We start from the raw sequence: 16,573 nt of genomic DNA, 5'->3' as shown, positions 1-16,573 counted from the left end.
CAGTCATATCTCATTTAAAAGATACACACACAACAGCCAATGCTATTTCACAATCAAAGCTGACGTAATGATGTATTTGACCATGAGACACACGACAGCCAATGATATTTCACAATTAAAGCTGACATAACACTTTCTCAGGTGGGGATTTTTGAATGTGTGCACAGGATGTGTGTGGATGGAGAAGGTGATTGCTTTTAAATCTGTTTTTCACACAAATCATCGTTTGGACGTGGAACACTTAGAATATTTGTTCTTTTTGAATGAAGAATCCAACAAAAAAGTCAAAAAGAGGGAGTGGAGGGTGGGAGGAGCAAAGAGTGAGCCTGGAGCAGGAGCACCCAGATGTTGGTCCAGAGACCAACAATGAAACCATGACGAGGCTGATGGAGATACGAGAGCCCACCGTGGACCTCATTTTGCTGCGACTGACGAGAACGACATAAGGGAGTGCTTAACCCTCATGTGGTGTTTGGGTCAATTTGACCCGGAGAAGATTTTCTTTTTCGTAAAAATACTAGTTAATGTTATCGCTTTGGACTGAAACTTAGTGACTTTGTTTCCAAGTTTTGTTCCCGGTCAAAAATGACCGGTCTATAAAAAATAGCTTATAAATCACTCATTATACCATATTTTCACCCAATCTTGGATTCAATCTTTTTGTCAACTTGTTCTCTTTCAATTAGGACTGGTTTTATATTTCTGTTTGCATCTGATTAATCGTGGGCCTCATTTATCCGAGAGTAGGCATCTCATTTTTTGAGTAAAAAATAAATAATTTATGAATAAATTTGGAAATATGATTTGTTTTTTTGAAAAAAATGGCTACTGTTTATCACTCTAGTCTACTCTAATGATTTACCAGGAATTTTGTTTTGAAACTTTTGTTTTGTAAAAAATATGGAACATAGTCACACTTGTGGTGTTCCCGGTCAAAAATGACCGGCCTATAAAAAATAGCTTATAAATCACTCTTTATACCATATTTTCACCCAATCTTGGATTCAATCTTTTTGTCAACTTGTTCTCTTTCAATTAGGACTGGTTTTACATTTCTGTTTGCATCTGATTAATCGTGGGCCTCATTTATCCGAGAGTAGGCATGGTCAAAAATGGTCACAATGGGCGACCATTGAAAGTGAATGGGAGAGACTGAAAATAACAGAACAATTTAGTTTTCAGGAGCATGTTCATTATTTTCATGTACACATATGAGCATGCAAACATCGAGCCCTTGGACCTGTGCATGTATCGATACATTTATACTGTACACACGCATCCCAGACACACACGCGTTAAAACACACAAACTTTGAGTATTACACACATTCTTTTCCACAGAGAGAAATTTGATTCTACCCTAACCTGCATCTAATATACATTTATCCATCTGACATTACCACACACACACACACACACACACACAAACTGGCCGTGACTGCAGTGATCCGGCTTCAAAATAATCTTTCTTTCATGTTCTTGTTTCATCACAGCTTCCAGAAAAAATATTATGACATTTTGTTTTGGAACTGTGAGGTTCTCACCATAGACAGTGGTTCTCACACAGAACTAGACAATATTATATACATCATATAGCACAGGCATATATAAATGCCTCACAGCACCTTGCTTGTCATTCATTTGTGGCAGCACAATGGCAAAGCAGCTCTCTGCACATGATGTTATTCATCAGATTTTTGACTCAGAAAATAGTGGGGAGGATCATTTCTCTCTGTGGAAAAGAATGTGTGTAATACTCAAAAAAGCTTGTGTGTTTTAACGTGTGTGTGTGTCTGGGTAGCGTGTGTATAAATGTATCAATACATGCACAGGTCCAAGGGGTCAATGTTTGCACGCACACATGCTCATATGTGTACATGAAAATAATGAAAATGCTCCTGAAAACTAAATTGTTCAGTTATTTTTAGTCTCTCCCATTCACTTTCAATGGTCGCCCATTGTGAAAATTTTTGACCATGCCTACTCTCAGATAAATGAGACCCACGATTAATCAGATGCAAACAGAAATATAAAACCAGTCCTAATTGAAAGAGAACAAGTTGACAAAAAGATTGAATCCAAGATTGGGTGAAAATATGGTATAATGAGTGATTTGTAAGCTATTTTTTATAGGCCGGTCATTTTTGACCGGGAACACCACAAGTGTGACTATATTCCATATTTTTTACAAAACAAAAGTTTCAAAACAAAATTCCTGGTAAAACATTAGAGTAGACTAGTGTGATGAACAGTAGCCATTTTTTTCAATTTTTTTTTTCATATTTTCAAATTTACTCATAAATTATTTATTTTTGACTCAAAAAATGAGATGCCTACTCTCATAAAAACGAGGCCCACGATTAATCAGATGCAAACAGAAATATAAAACCAGTCCTAATTGAAAGAGAACAAGTTGACAAAAAGATTGAATCCAAGATTGGGTGAAAATATGGTATAATGAGTGATTTATAAGCTATTTTTTATTGGCCGGTCATTTTTGACCGGGAACACCACAAGTGTGACTATGTTCCATATTTTTTACAAAACAAAAATTTCAAAACAAAATTCCTGGTAAATCATTACAGTAGACTAGTGTGATGAACAGTAGCCATTTTTTTCAATTTTTTTTTTTCATATTTCCAAATTTACTCATAAATTATTTATTTTTTACTCAAAAAATGAGATGCCTACTCTCAGACAAACGAGGCTCACGATTAATCAAATGCAAACAGAAATATAAAACCAGTCCTAATTGAAAGAGAACAAGTTGACAAAAAGATTGAATCCAAGATTGGGTGAAAATATGGTATAATGAGTGATTTATAAGCTATTTTTTATAGGCCGGTCATTTTTGACCGGGAACACCACAAGTGTGACTATATTCCATATTTTTTACAAAACAAAAGTTTCAAAACAAAATTCCTGGTAAAACATTAGAGTAGACTAGTGTGATGAACAGTAGCCATTTTTTTCAATTTTTTTTTTCATATTTTCAAATTTACTCATAAATTATTTATTTTTGACTCAAAAAATGAGATGCCTACTCTCATAAAAACGAGGCCCACGATTAATCAGATGCAAACAGAAATATAAAACCAGTCCTAATTGAAAGAGAACAAGTTGACAAAAAGATTGAATCTAAGATTGGGTGAAAATATGGTATAATGAGTGATTTATAAGCTATTTTTTATAGGCCGGTCATTTTTGACCGGGAACACCACAAGTGTGACTATGTTCCATATTTTTTACAAAACAAAAATTTCAAAACAAAATTCCTGGTAAATCATTACAGTAGACTAGTGTGATGAACAGTAGCCATTTTTTTCAATTTTTTTTTTTCATATTTCCAAATTTACTCATAAATTATTTATTTTTTACTCAAAAAATGAGATGCCTACTCTCAGACAAACGAGGCTCACGATTAATCAAATGCAAACAGAAATATAAAACCAGTCCTAATTGAAAGAGAACAAGTTGACAAAAAGATTGAATCCAAGATTGGGTGAAAATATGGTATAATGAGTGATTTATAAGCTATTTTTTATAGGCCGGTCATTTTTGACCGGGAACACCACAAGTGTGACTATATTCCATATTTTTTACAAAACAAAAGTTTCAAAACAAAATTCCTGGTAAAACATTAGAGTAGACTAGTGTGATGAACAGTAGCCATTTTTTTCAATTTTTTTTTTCATATTTTCAAATTTACTCATAAATTATTTATTTTTGACTCAAAAAATGAGATGCCTACTCTCATAAAAACGAGGCCCACGATTAATCAGATGCAAACAGAAATATAAAACCAGTCCTAATTGAAAGAGAACAAGTTGACAAAAAGATTGAATCTAAGATTGGGTGAAAATATGGTATAATGAGTGATTTATAAGCTATTTTTTATAGGCCGGTCATTTTTGACCGGGAACACCACAAGTGTGACTATATTCCATATTTTTTACAAAACAAAAGTTTCAAAACAAAATTCCTGGTAAAACATTAGAGTAGACTAGTGTGATGAACAGTAGCCATTTTTTTCAATTTTTTTTTTCATATTTTCAAATTTACTCATAAATTATTTATTTTTGACTCAAAAAATGAGATGCCTACTCTCATAAAAACGAGGCCCACGATTAATCAGATGCAAACAGAAATATAAAACCAGTCCTAATTGAAAGAGAACAAGTTGACAAAAAGATTGAATCTAAGATTGGGTGAAAATATGGTATAATGAGTGATTTATAAGCTATTTTTTATAGGCCGGTCATTTTTGACCGGGAACACCACAAGTGTGACTATATTCCATATTTTTTACAAAACAAAAGTTTCAAAACAAAATTCCTGGTAAAACATTAGAGTAGACTAGTGTGATGAACAGTAGCCATTTTTTTCAATTTTTTTTTTCATATTTCCAAATTTACTCATAAATTATTTATTTTTTACTCAAAAAATGAGATGCCTACTCTCAGACAAACGAGGCTCACGATTAATCAAATGCAAACAGAAATATAAAACCAGTCCTAATTGAAAGAGAACAAGTTGACAAAAAGATTGAATCCAAGATTGGGTGAAAATATGGTATAATGAGTGATTTATAAGCTATTTTTTATGGGCCGGTCATTTTTGACCGGGAACACCACAAGTGTTATAGGGTTTTGAACACCACATGAGGGTTAATATGACTAACACTGAAGATAGAGACCCAGGTGCAGCTGACACGCCAAAGAGCCCACACGACACTGGTGGAACTATAGGTTGAGGTAGAGCGACGACAGCGACGAGCATCCGAGGTGGAACACGGGAACCTGGAAACTGAAGCGAAGTCGGTGGGACTGAGGACCAAGGCGGAGCCATAGGGAAGGGAGAACCAGATGGAACCGATGGTGATGGTAGGACTACATCTGACCAAGGCAGAGCTTGGGACGAAGGAGCCTGGTGCTAGGGCAGAGACGATGCGTTTATGGGCCGCGATGGAGTGTTGGTTTCAGAGGCTGGATGCAGAGCCAGGGAATCCTCTGGTTTAGGCGGAGCTGGTGGCCTGAAGCACCGAAGCGGATCCACACACGTCAGTGCAGGAGATGAAGAGGGGCTGAAGGGTACTGAGGAACTGGCAGTTCGAGGAGGCAGGAGTGTGAGGGATAACAGGAGATACAGGGCTGGACGGAACCAGCGGGGACAGGGTTAAGAGGGGAATTTCCTCTTCAAACATATCCAATAGTCCAAAAAAGGTCCCAGCAACCATAGCTATCCAATCCACCACGGTGAAATTGTAGATGGGGCTTTCCTCCCAGCCCTCAAACTCCACTAGCATTCCCTTGGCAGCACACGACAATACCTCACAAACATGGTCAGACACACCTTGTGTGGCTCCGGGGCGACGACTCCTTCCGTCCTCTCTTCAGGTTCGGTCTAGTTTGTCGCAGTAAACTGAAGTCCACGGTCTACGGTGGACTCTCGTGTCTCTATCGTACCAGTTGGCGTCTGTGGTGGCGGGTGGTAGATGGTGAACGGGGAGTTGTTCACCCCAGCCCTCACTCTATGAATGCGGCGAAGTCTTCCCTTCTTAGAAAAGGTCAAATTAGGTTTTGGCAAAACAACATAAGAAGACTTGGGTTTTTGGTATTTTTGCTATTTCATCAAGTTTGGAGGACTATTACCACTTATCCTGGACATTTTGAATCATTTTTTGGGCTCAAGGACTAAGGATTCACGCTTCAGGACAATACTTCTCACGAATGGACTATTTGATCAAGGACTCTTGGATAAGTGTTCTTTTTTTCTGATTTGACTATTGAGTCATCAATATACTTTGTTGGTTAACCTTCTTAGGCCTATCTTTGTCTGATTTCAAGCATTGATCAGTTTTAGTTTTTTTCCATTATTAATGCACGCCTTGTGAGTGCCTTTTAGGTGACTTCTGATTTACTTAAGTTGCAAGCAAAATTTGTTACAGTTTCTGGCACGTAAGCTGGATCAAGTCCAGAGTGTGTTCTTCCAGCAGATGGTATATGCACAATATACATGTATCAGTATCTGTCTGTTATATCCTGTGTTTTATATAATACACAAATTGGTTTGCTGCTCAAGTTACATATCTTATTATTGCCACCCATTCTCACTCCCAAGGTGTCAAAAACTCAAGTGCCTTCCACGTCACAATTAAGATCAAGGTATCGACGAACAGGGAACTCTCATTGATTTAAATAAGAAACCTTTGGTGTCAGACGTGTTGGATATGGGAATGTTATCGTCATGCTGAAATTATAAATTGGGTTATAATTTTGCCATTATGAAAGACAGCAGTAATAGCTGCTGAAAATTCAATAATATTGACTGTGTAATTACATGTTTGTAATAATAATATTTCTCAATATTACTGTTTTACTGTGATTTTTTTTTTTTTTTGACGAAATGAATGCCGCGGGAACTGAATGTTAATTTATATTTAAATAAATATATCATATTTTGAACGAATGCTGACTTAAAACTCTCTAAGTGCTATTTTCAGTGAAGATTTTAAAGCTTCAATAATATGGAAATCAAATCCTCAGTAAAGAGCTCTCTCCAAAAACCATGTCATTCAAAATAACTGTAGTGTTTAAAAAAAAAAAAAAAAAAAAAAATACAATTAACTCTTTTTTTAATCAGCTGCATACTTAAAGCCTGCCATAAAGGAAATACATTGTGTTGAAATCAAGGGGCCAGAGCTAGTGTTTAGCATGTGTTTACTCTGCATGCCCTGCTTGTGGTTAGCTGTGCGAGCAGATAAAACGGGTAGGAGTCTGAAGACTTTGATCCTCCATGTAAACCCTTTCCAAAAAGCCAGACATCAGTACACATGAACTCCTCCCTCCAGCCATCAAAAGTCCTGCGATACAAATGGAAAATGTCTTAGTCCAGAGGCAACCCAATTCAGTAAGATGTTCAATAGACCTTGGGGAGAACGTTGTATAAACAGTACCCCTTATAGGGACCACATATGAAATGACTGGAGCAGCAGAGAATAGTGATGATTCCAAATGTGAAACATCTTGCTGCTAGCAAATTCTGAGAAAGTAATTTGATGATGGCAGTGTTTGTGAATTATTACTATCCTGCTTGCTATTGTTCATATAGGAAGATGGAAGATGATAAAACCAGCAAAAGTAAAAAAAAAAAAAAAAAAAAAAAAAAAAGCAATTAGACTTATAGCAAAGGAGGTACTCGAGATATATCTAGGGACAGGAGAGACCAGAACACCCAAGAAACAACATAAACATGACCCTAGAAACTTTTGCACAGCCAACACACCATTAATGTTTTTTACCTACAAAATATAGACAACACCCTAGCAACATTTGCATGGGAAAGACTCAAATTTCCATACAAGAAATGTAGGTTCAATATCCTGGCGACCACAGACAACATTTTAACTCTTATTTTCTGTAGAAAATGTAGCAACAACCTTAGAAATTATTTGGAACATAAAGATATATTCTATGTGAAGAGAGGAAATGCATTAGAAACCACAGGACTACACACATAGACATGTGTCAGAATGTTCTAGGTTGAGGAAGAGTTTTACTCCATGGGATAGAGGAAGACGAGATTAGGAGGTTTAAAACAATCACATCTTACAAATCAAAAGGTTGAGATGTAAGAAATGACGAGTTACGAAGGGGATGACTTTTCCATGAACATGCAAGAGCTTCATGCCACCAGGGCCAGATTTATGCATAAGCATTCTAGGCAGGTGCCTATGCTCGAAAGAAAAATAATTAGTAAAATAAGAAAATAAAAAATTATTTTTACTAAACCAAATAATTCCATTGGCTCCTCAAACTGTGGGTAAAACCTCATAACTCCACTACCTTCTTATATATAATAATAGCCAAAACATTTTTTTTTTCCTGTCACAATATGAGGTAAATCCAGCCCTGCATGCCGCTGTGAGACAGGTCAAGGGAAGAAAGAAGATGTCAGAGGACAGCGGGAGAAATCAATGTTAGAAAAGGGGAGATATAAAGATGAAGACACAAAAACAAAACTGCTTGGAAGAGATTATATAGTAGATGACAGAACTTGTGGTAATGTTCTGTGTGAAGTCCCGTAAGCAATGCTGTTGGAATTCAGATCCCCAGACATAGCAGTCAAAACATGCCGGCACACCCTAAATCTGTTAACGTTTAACATTTCATTCCTGTCAAATGCTTGATTTGTGTTAGTTTTATTTGCACTCTGTGTCACAGGCACAGCCAATTTAGTCTAGGTCACTTTAGACAAAAAAAGAATAATTTTCTGAATACAGTAGTAGGTAGAAATAAAAATGTACTCATATCCCCAGACACATTTCTCTGAAAATCTAAAAAACAGATTAAAGGGATAGTTCACTTTGAAATTAATTTTTTATATGTTTTAGCTTACCTCAAGGGCATCCAAGATGTAGGTGTCTTTGTTTCCACAGTATTTTCAATTTTGACATTTTTCGGTCAAACCGTTGTTGTCTGTCAGTCCTATAATGCAGGTTTAGGGGGTCCACCTCAAAGAGCATGCACAGAGAAGTCCAAATTAAACATGATTTAATGACTCGTGAATGTAAGTACACATTGATGGCCTAAGACACGAAACGAGCAGTTTGTGTGAGAAAACGAACAGTATTTATATAGTTTTTACCTCTTGTTAACAGCCGTCGAACTGATCTGAATCAGATGTCCAACTGAACCGAACTGAACCGTCTCCAGACGTTACGCCGGAAGTGAACTCTCGCGCGTCTACGTCACGCATTGTTTACACAGAGATTTCAGAAGTTTTACCTTTCACTAAACATATTTAGATATATCGAAATCGTCTTCCATTGCGATTTCCCGTATATCTAGATATGTTTAGTGAAAAGTAAAACTTCCGAAATCTCCGTGTAAACAATGCGTGACGTAGACGCGCGAGAGTTCACTTCCGGCGTAACGTCTGGAGATGGTTCAGTTCGGTTCAGTTGAACGTCTGATTCAGATCAGTTCGACGGCTGAAAAATGTTCGTTTTCTCACACAAACCGCTCGTTTCGTGTCTTAGGCCATCAGTGTGTACTTACATTCACGAGTCATTAAATCATGTTTAATTTTGACTTCTCTGTGCATGCTCTTTGAGGTGGACCCCCTAAAACTGCATAATATGACTGACAGACAACACCGGTTTGACTAAAAAATGTCAAAATTGAAAATACTGTGGAAACAAAGACACCTACATCATGGATGCCCTTGAGCTAAGCTAAAATATATCAAAAATTAATTTCAAAGAGAACTATCCCTTTAAGAATACCCTTTCGAACACCTCTCTAGACTCTTCATCACCTCAAGTTTAAATATTTATATGAGGGGAATCGGTTGTTCCACTGTTGACATGATTACATCTGAATGATAAATGAAAGAGCAATACAAATCCAGGGAGGTGGGCATTGAGGCGCATGGTATCTGCAGTCCCAGAGCTCACGCTGGGATGCAAGCTTGTAGTCTTTTGAAGGACTGCACTATAATGGGGCTTTACATTTGTGCCAAGGAACGCATATCAGCTGAACATTTTCATACATAACAGAACATTAAAAACAAAAAATATAAAGGAAAAGCTGAGTACATCTTCACATTTACAAATCTGTAATATTTTAGATTTTCACAAAAGGATTCCAAATCTTCTTAAGTTTAATAATATCTTTGGCTACGTTCAGACTGTAGGCAAAAGAGGCCCAAATCTAACACCTCATTTCCATCGAACGGTACTGTACAGCACAGTTCAGTACGATACGCACAGTAGTCTGCTATTAAAGGGTGGAGCTAGAAAGTTGGTTGGTTGACAGAGAATCGTCGCTTGCGTGTGTGTTTTTCCTTGGAGCCTGCAGCCTTTGCTCAAACAAAGCTGGTCTTCTTGCGATAAAAAGCCACAATAGAGAAGCAAGAACAAGATCTGCTGCATGTCCCCTATTGTTGTTTACTGTGTCACATTCTGCTTCTTCATTCAAGAATGACGTTAATCACTACATCAAGTAAGCTGTTGGCAGTGGAAACGGATTATGGTTTATCATCTCGAATCGTACTGTACTGTACTGTAACATTTGGTGGAAACGAGTCATAATTATTTTTCTAATAGAGTACCTGTCAAAAGTGTGTACCTTTATATGTTTTTGAAAGTAGCCTCTTATGCTCACCGAGGCTACAATCAAAGTTACAGTAAAAACAGTAATATTGTAAACTATTTTTACAATTTTAAATAATTGTTTTTTATTTATTTCTGCTGAAAGCTACATTTTCAGTATCATTACTCGGATTCTTCAGTCACATGGTCCTTCAGAAATCATTTTAATATGCTGATTTGCTGCTCAAGAACATGTATTAATGTTGTTATCAAATTGGAATTTTGATACATATTTGTGGAAACAATGATACCCTTTAAACAGTTGTGGTATGGTAAGATTAGAAAAGTAGTACTTTTATTAATCAAGGATGCATTAAATTGATCAAAAGTGACATTGAAAAAATGTATAACGTTACAAAAGATTTGTATTCAATATGCTTTGATAAATGTAATACATAAATGTAATGAAAGCAAATAGATTTTGTTAAATGGACTTCCTATTAATTGAAGATTCCTGAAAAAGTATCACCATTTCCACAAAAATGTTAAGCAGCACAGCTTTTTTCAACGTTGATAATAATAATAAGAGCAGCAAATCAGCATCTGAAGGTGACACTGAAGACTGGAGGAATTAGGCTGTATATTTTCATTCATACATTCAGTTATTTTAATTTCTAACAATATTTCAAAACAACAACTAACCTGTTTTATTATTATTATTATTATTATTATTGAATAAAGGCAGCCTTGGTGAGACCAAGGGGGTAAGCATCGCGGGAGTCGCCATTGTAGCAATAGTTCACCTGCTGTTAGCATCCCATTGACTCCCATTCATTTTGGCGTCACTTTGACAGCGAATAACTTTACATCGGAGGCATCCAAAGACTTCGAGAATTCGTCCATTATTTCTAAAGAAACACGACAATGAATAAAACACTCCATACGTACTGTAATGGCCCAGTAGATGCCGTTTTTGTGGAAAAATAGGCTAACGATTGTGTCATCACTACGCAACTTTCTGTCGCACAATAGAGACATTACCGTATAGACAGGAGGAGAAGCTCGCAGGCAATCTTTTACTGTCTATAAGGCAATCGGGGGGACATGGAGGCATAGAGTCAAGGAAGAAGCTTTTTACTGTCTATGGGAGAAGCCTATAGATAGAGAGTCCATAACAGCAACGGGACAAGATATTTCAACGTTTTGGCTTGGCACAGCTACTAGAAGATTTACAACTGTCAGACTGTCGTCACACTCAGTTTGAGCCTGCGCAGTCTCTCAGACATCAGACAGGAAGTGCAAAAATCTGGCTTCAAGTCCTCTCCGTTGAAATCAATGGGGTCGCTTTGTCAATTTATTTTACTGTCTATGGGTGAGACTTCTTTCAAAAACAAAACAAACAAACAAATGTTAATGTTTCCAAACCTATGACAGGTACTGTATATAACTCATGTCTGTTTTATTGTTTTCATAGCAACATGAACAGCACAAACCACATCAGAAAGATCCACTTCCATATGAGGTCCTAAATGACATACAAGTCTGATGTTTTGCAATACACTTTCATTGATTGAAAAAGAGCACCAGGAACATTTTTCTAAACTTCTCTTTTTGTGTTTTATTGAAGAAAGTCAAAAGGGTGAACTATATCCCTTTAAAAATTGAAGAGGGTCGACTTTTAAAAGCACCCTCATGTTTGTGATTACACTTCCAAATGTTGTACTGATCTGTATCAATGCATTTTAGGTTAGGCAATCCCAAATTAGAAAAAAAAAAAAAAATGAATTAGCAACGAGATCTGTTGGGGTCGAAGATAATGTATTGCAGTGTGAAGTGTTTTGAAAACATTGAAAGTACAGCAATGTATTTAAATTTGAAGTGTTTTCACACTCTCTTTTTCACTCAGCCTGCTTCACAGAGCGCCAACTTGGGCTTTGCTTTGGTTAATATTCTGATCAGTTTAGAAACATGACATTTTCAGAGAGCATGATAGGACATAATAGCAAGCTGGTACCACAGAGGAACCTCATAAAAGTGTGTTTACATCAGCCAAGGAAAATCAAAGGAAATGTGATTTCATGTTAAATCTTTTTCGCTTTTCAGTGTGACAAATTGTCCCAGTTTCATATTCACTTGGTAAGGAAGCTAAATCTCATTTTTTTTGTGCATACATTTTCCTTTGAACTCACTGGACACATTTTGACTAATGGAGGTAAGAAATTATTGAGCTTCCCGGCACTACATATGAGACCTTTTATAGTGCAGTTATCAGCTTTCGTAGACAGACGAATTGAGAGATGTGGAATCGACTATGAGGACAATCTTTTTAATATAACCTGTCTGCCATTAAGGGAGCTGACTGCACCATATCGGATTTACCACAGTCTCCCAATGACATTCTATCCTGAAGGGCTCATCATCGCTCATTCTTTGTGTGTGACTATGTCAAAGTGGAGTCACACAAGAGATGATTTGAGGGATATTAACTGGGGCTAAAGTCAGCAAACCAATGGCTACTGGCCATCAAATATAGGCTTTTGATAGAAGTTACTCTTCTATATTTATCTAGACCTCAGTCTCAGACTTCTGACCATCTTTTCTAGTTTATTCTGGCCAAGAACATGCTTAGACAGGAAGAGAATGACTGCATGTCTGCATGGGGTGGAAGCTGGAGACAGATTCACAAAAATTTCTGAGGATAAATTGTAAAAAGTGTATTAAAAGTATGTTCGAAAATGTTGGAATATTGAAATCCAAAATCAAGAGCTTTCTCCGATTGGTCAGATGTGTTAAGAATGCTTACAGCGCATCTGGAAAACTTGTCCCATGACCATATCTGCATTTCAGCTCAGGCCAACGGCCTGGATTTCTGGCCCGTCGAATACCTTGGGCCAAAGTGGACCAGCTTGGGCTAGAGGCATGCTCAAGGTAAAAGGCGAGTTTATCAGTGTTATGGAACGTTATGATCTGAAGCAAGATGCACATTTCAGTTTTATCGCGCAAAACAATCACTACTCGAAATGGAGAATCGGCTGTACCAGTCTGTCGAGGATACCAAAGCTCTTCTGAGCATTTGGCCAGAAGAAAGGGTACAACGTCAATGTGACGGCGTGTGAAGAAACAAGGACGTTATAAAATACATAGATGCTGAACTTTCTAAGCTAAGCATTCAGCGAGCAACGTTTCAAGTTCAAGAAAAAATAAAAAAGTTGTGGGCACAGTATTGTACAAGGCGATTAAAATGCACAATGGACAAAGCGGAGCTCAGAAGAGGAACTTGCCCTGGTTCGACTTGATGGACGGTGTGCTGGGTCACCGTACCTCTGTTATTGGCGACTCGCGAGACAATCGGGACACTATTGCAGCCACGGCCGGTGAGTTAATATACATGCTATCTTCCCAACTTAAAAAATAAATTCTAAATGCCCGCTGAAATGGGTTGGGTTGTATGTCGTTTGATCCAGAAAGGCGTTTTAGGGGCGGGGTTTAGGGCGTTGCGGGGCTACTGGCCTGGTAGTGGAAACGCAAGCCCAGTGCTTGAGGCCCGAGGCCACTTCCACGGCTCGGCTCTCTGTTAAAGCCCGTACACACCGGGACGAATATCAGCGCGCGTTATTCGGCAGCGTTTTTCAGCGCGTTTTTTGTGTTCACACCCAAGCGTTTTTCGCTGACGATGAGCCGAGTGAACATGCAAATTCATTCCCTGACATTAGATGGCGCTTAATATAAAACAGAAATAATAATCGAATATGGTCCCACTTTATATTAAGGACCAATCCCAATTCTACCCCTTACCCCTTCACTTTCCCCTTCCCCTCCGTTTTGCGCGTCCACGTGAAGGGGTAGGGCTGTCCCAATTCTCTTTTGGTTGGAGGGGGAGGGCTAGGGTGAAGGGCCAGATAGCCCTTCAAACGAAGATTTTTCGGGAGCACACTTCAAACGAAGGGGTATGAGAAGTGTCACTGCTAACCCAGGGCTGGCTGCCCAAGCGACAAAGGAGACCCATAAATTTAAGTATTTGTGAAACGTTTGTAAAAAAAAAAAAAAAATCGCTAAAATTACTGTAGTTTGCTAACGATAGTCCCGCAACATATTTTCGTCGTCTCCGTTGTTTCCTGCGAACTTCACAAGATGCAAGAAAATAGCTGTAACCCACGCGATGATAACTGCAGCTGTCGACGGCATCTTGGAAGTTGTGATAAACATCGGCGCATCTCCTGTGACGTAGGCGCTAGCGACGACTTATAATGACGTTTAACGGAGGCGTAGTGGTGTCCCATTTCTTAGGGGAATATTTTCACCCCTACGCATTGCCACTCTGTTTCAAGGGTCAAGGGGAAGGCGAAGGGGTAGGGCTAGGGGAAAGGGAAGGGGTAAGGGGTAGAATTGGGATTGGCCCTGAGTGGCTTTAAGTACTATGTAATTACATTGAAATTAATAATTTGATACAATGGACTTATTGTGTACATACTTGTTTTTACATTGTACTTATATTTTAAAATTCCAACATGTAATTACAGCTATAATTAATTTATGTAATTACATTTGTAATTACACAGTTGACCCTCCCCTCACACCTTAACCTACCCTTAAACCAACCCATACCACCACACCTGCCCCTAACCTTACCCATATCACACCTCAATAGCAGCAAAAGTGTTTTAAAATACAACAGGAACACAATATTACATTGTACTTATTGTTCAATGTAAGTACATAGTACTTAAAGCCACTTAATATAAAGTGGGACCTAGAATATACTAGGGTGATCATATTCATGTCTCAATGTTTATTATGACAGATAGAAAAAAAAAACGAATGAAATAATGATAGAAATAATGTCTTCTGTATTAGAAAAATAAATATATAAATAATAAATAACTAAAAGAAATGCCTCCAAATGTAACAAAAAATAGCTCTCACAAACTTACAAAAATGAACTAACAAAATCTATTTATATCTTTAGTTTTCATTCTCTTTATCTTGTTTTTCTCTCTTTATCTATATTTTGCTGTAGAACTGATCTTTCCCAGCAGTTTTTGTTTGAAAACCAGGACATTTTCATCACTTAAAAACAGTCAGGACAGGACGTGGAAACAGGGCATGTGTAACGCAAAGTTGAGATGTTGCCCAGAGATAAAAACATAGCAGTTGTCGGATGAACAGATGCACGAGAGACGAGAGTTGTCGTATTTCCCCGCGTTTAATAAAATCACTTAAACGTCACACTCGTCCTCCTCATACACGGGGATCAAGCGAGAAAAAAAAAAAAACACAAACAAACATCTGGTCACAATAGAAGAATAAAATAAAAGAAAGAATACAAAGAGTCGGCAGAGCGGTTATCTCCTCTCCTCACTCGTCAAAATCTAATTACGCTCACTATGCGCAGTTCTCATCTCAACTCAGATTTCTGTAAAGCACAAAGTGACCGTTTTACACATGTCCCGGGAAAACAGGACTGTTGGTCACCCTATATACTATTATTACAGAAATACTAATATAAATATTATCTTATAGCTCTTTATGCTCCGAGACCAGCAGCTCAACAACATTCAAAAAAAAAACGAACCCGAGGCATTTTTTTAAAAATGACGCTTTTACGCGTGGCGTTTTTCGCGTCGGTGTGAACACTCACATTGGCGGCCATTGTTTACTCACGAGGCGTTAAACGTCGACGAATAACGCGCGAGAAATTCGTCCCGGTGTGAACAGGCCTTTAGCCCTGGCCCGGCCCTAATCCGGCAGTGGAAACACGGCGATTGTTCGCGAGCAGCCAATGAAAATTCACAGAAGTTCAATACAAAACATGTCCGAAAATTATTCTTAAATTAGAAAAAAAAAATTGCAGTTAAGAATTGTATTCAAAAGAATGTTTAGTGAATCTGGCACAGCGTCATAACTGTACAATTTGCATTTGGCCTTCAAATCTTCATTGGCTTTATAGTTTACAGTGCTTGAACATATGCTAAAAACGTCTTCACAACAACACATGACACAGCAGGGGTTTTATTTTAACCTTTTTTTTTTAAATAAAAGTATTTCAATGTCATTTAGAATAATGTTACTGAAGTATATATCTGAATACACCTGAACACCTGAAAAGACATTCATACCATGGCTGATAATTGAAATCGTGATAAAATCATGATGTGAGCTTCTGCAATTTCTAAACCGCAGAAAGCATGATTTTCCTGCCAGGCACCCCCAGTATGCAAGAGCAAGAGCAAGAACAGAACGAGGTTATCGTTATGACAGAAGAGAGCACAGAAACGGAAGGTGGTGAATTCAGGGCAGTGTAAAGACTTGGCCAAAACAACAAAAAACAAATCTACATCTGTGGTTTGGGAGTATTTTGGATAAAGGAGAGATGCAGGATACAGGATATTGATCAAAAAGTCAAGATAGTATTCAGTTCGATGGTGTTCAATGTACAGCAGTGGATTGGAAGGATAACACACACACACACACACACACACAC

The 16,573-nt window shown here is 37.7% G+C and overlaps 1 protein-coding gene across 2 annotated transcripts in view; it reads right to left on the bottom strand.

Annotated features, from left to right (window-relative positions):
• The window catches only part of adam19a (ADAM metallopeptidase domain 19a), a 140,360-nt gene that overhangs the window by 98,418 nt on the left and 25,369 nt on the right, over positions 1-16,573 (bottom strand). The gene's annotated exons all lie outside the window — the stretch shown is intronic.

This window comes from Pimephales promelas, chromosome 1, assembly GCF_988280905.1.
Source record: "Pimephales promelas chromosome 1, fPimPro1.hap1.1, whole genome shotgun sequence".
NCBI lineage: Eukaryota > Metazoa > Chordata > Actinopteri > Cypriniformes > Leuciscidae > Pimephales > Pimephales promelas.
The sequence above is the reverse complement of the archived record's forward strand: the minus strand, read 5'-3'. Positions and strand labels throughout refer to the sequence as shown.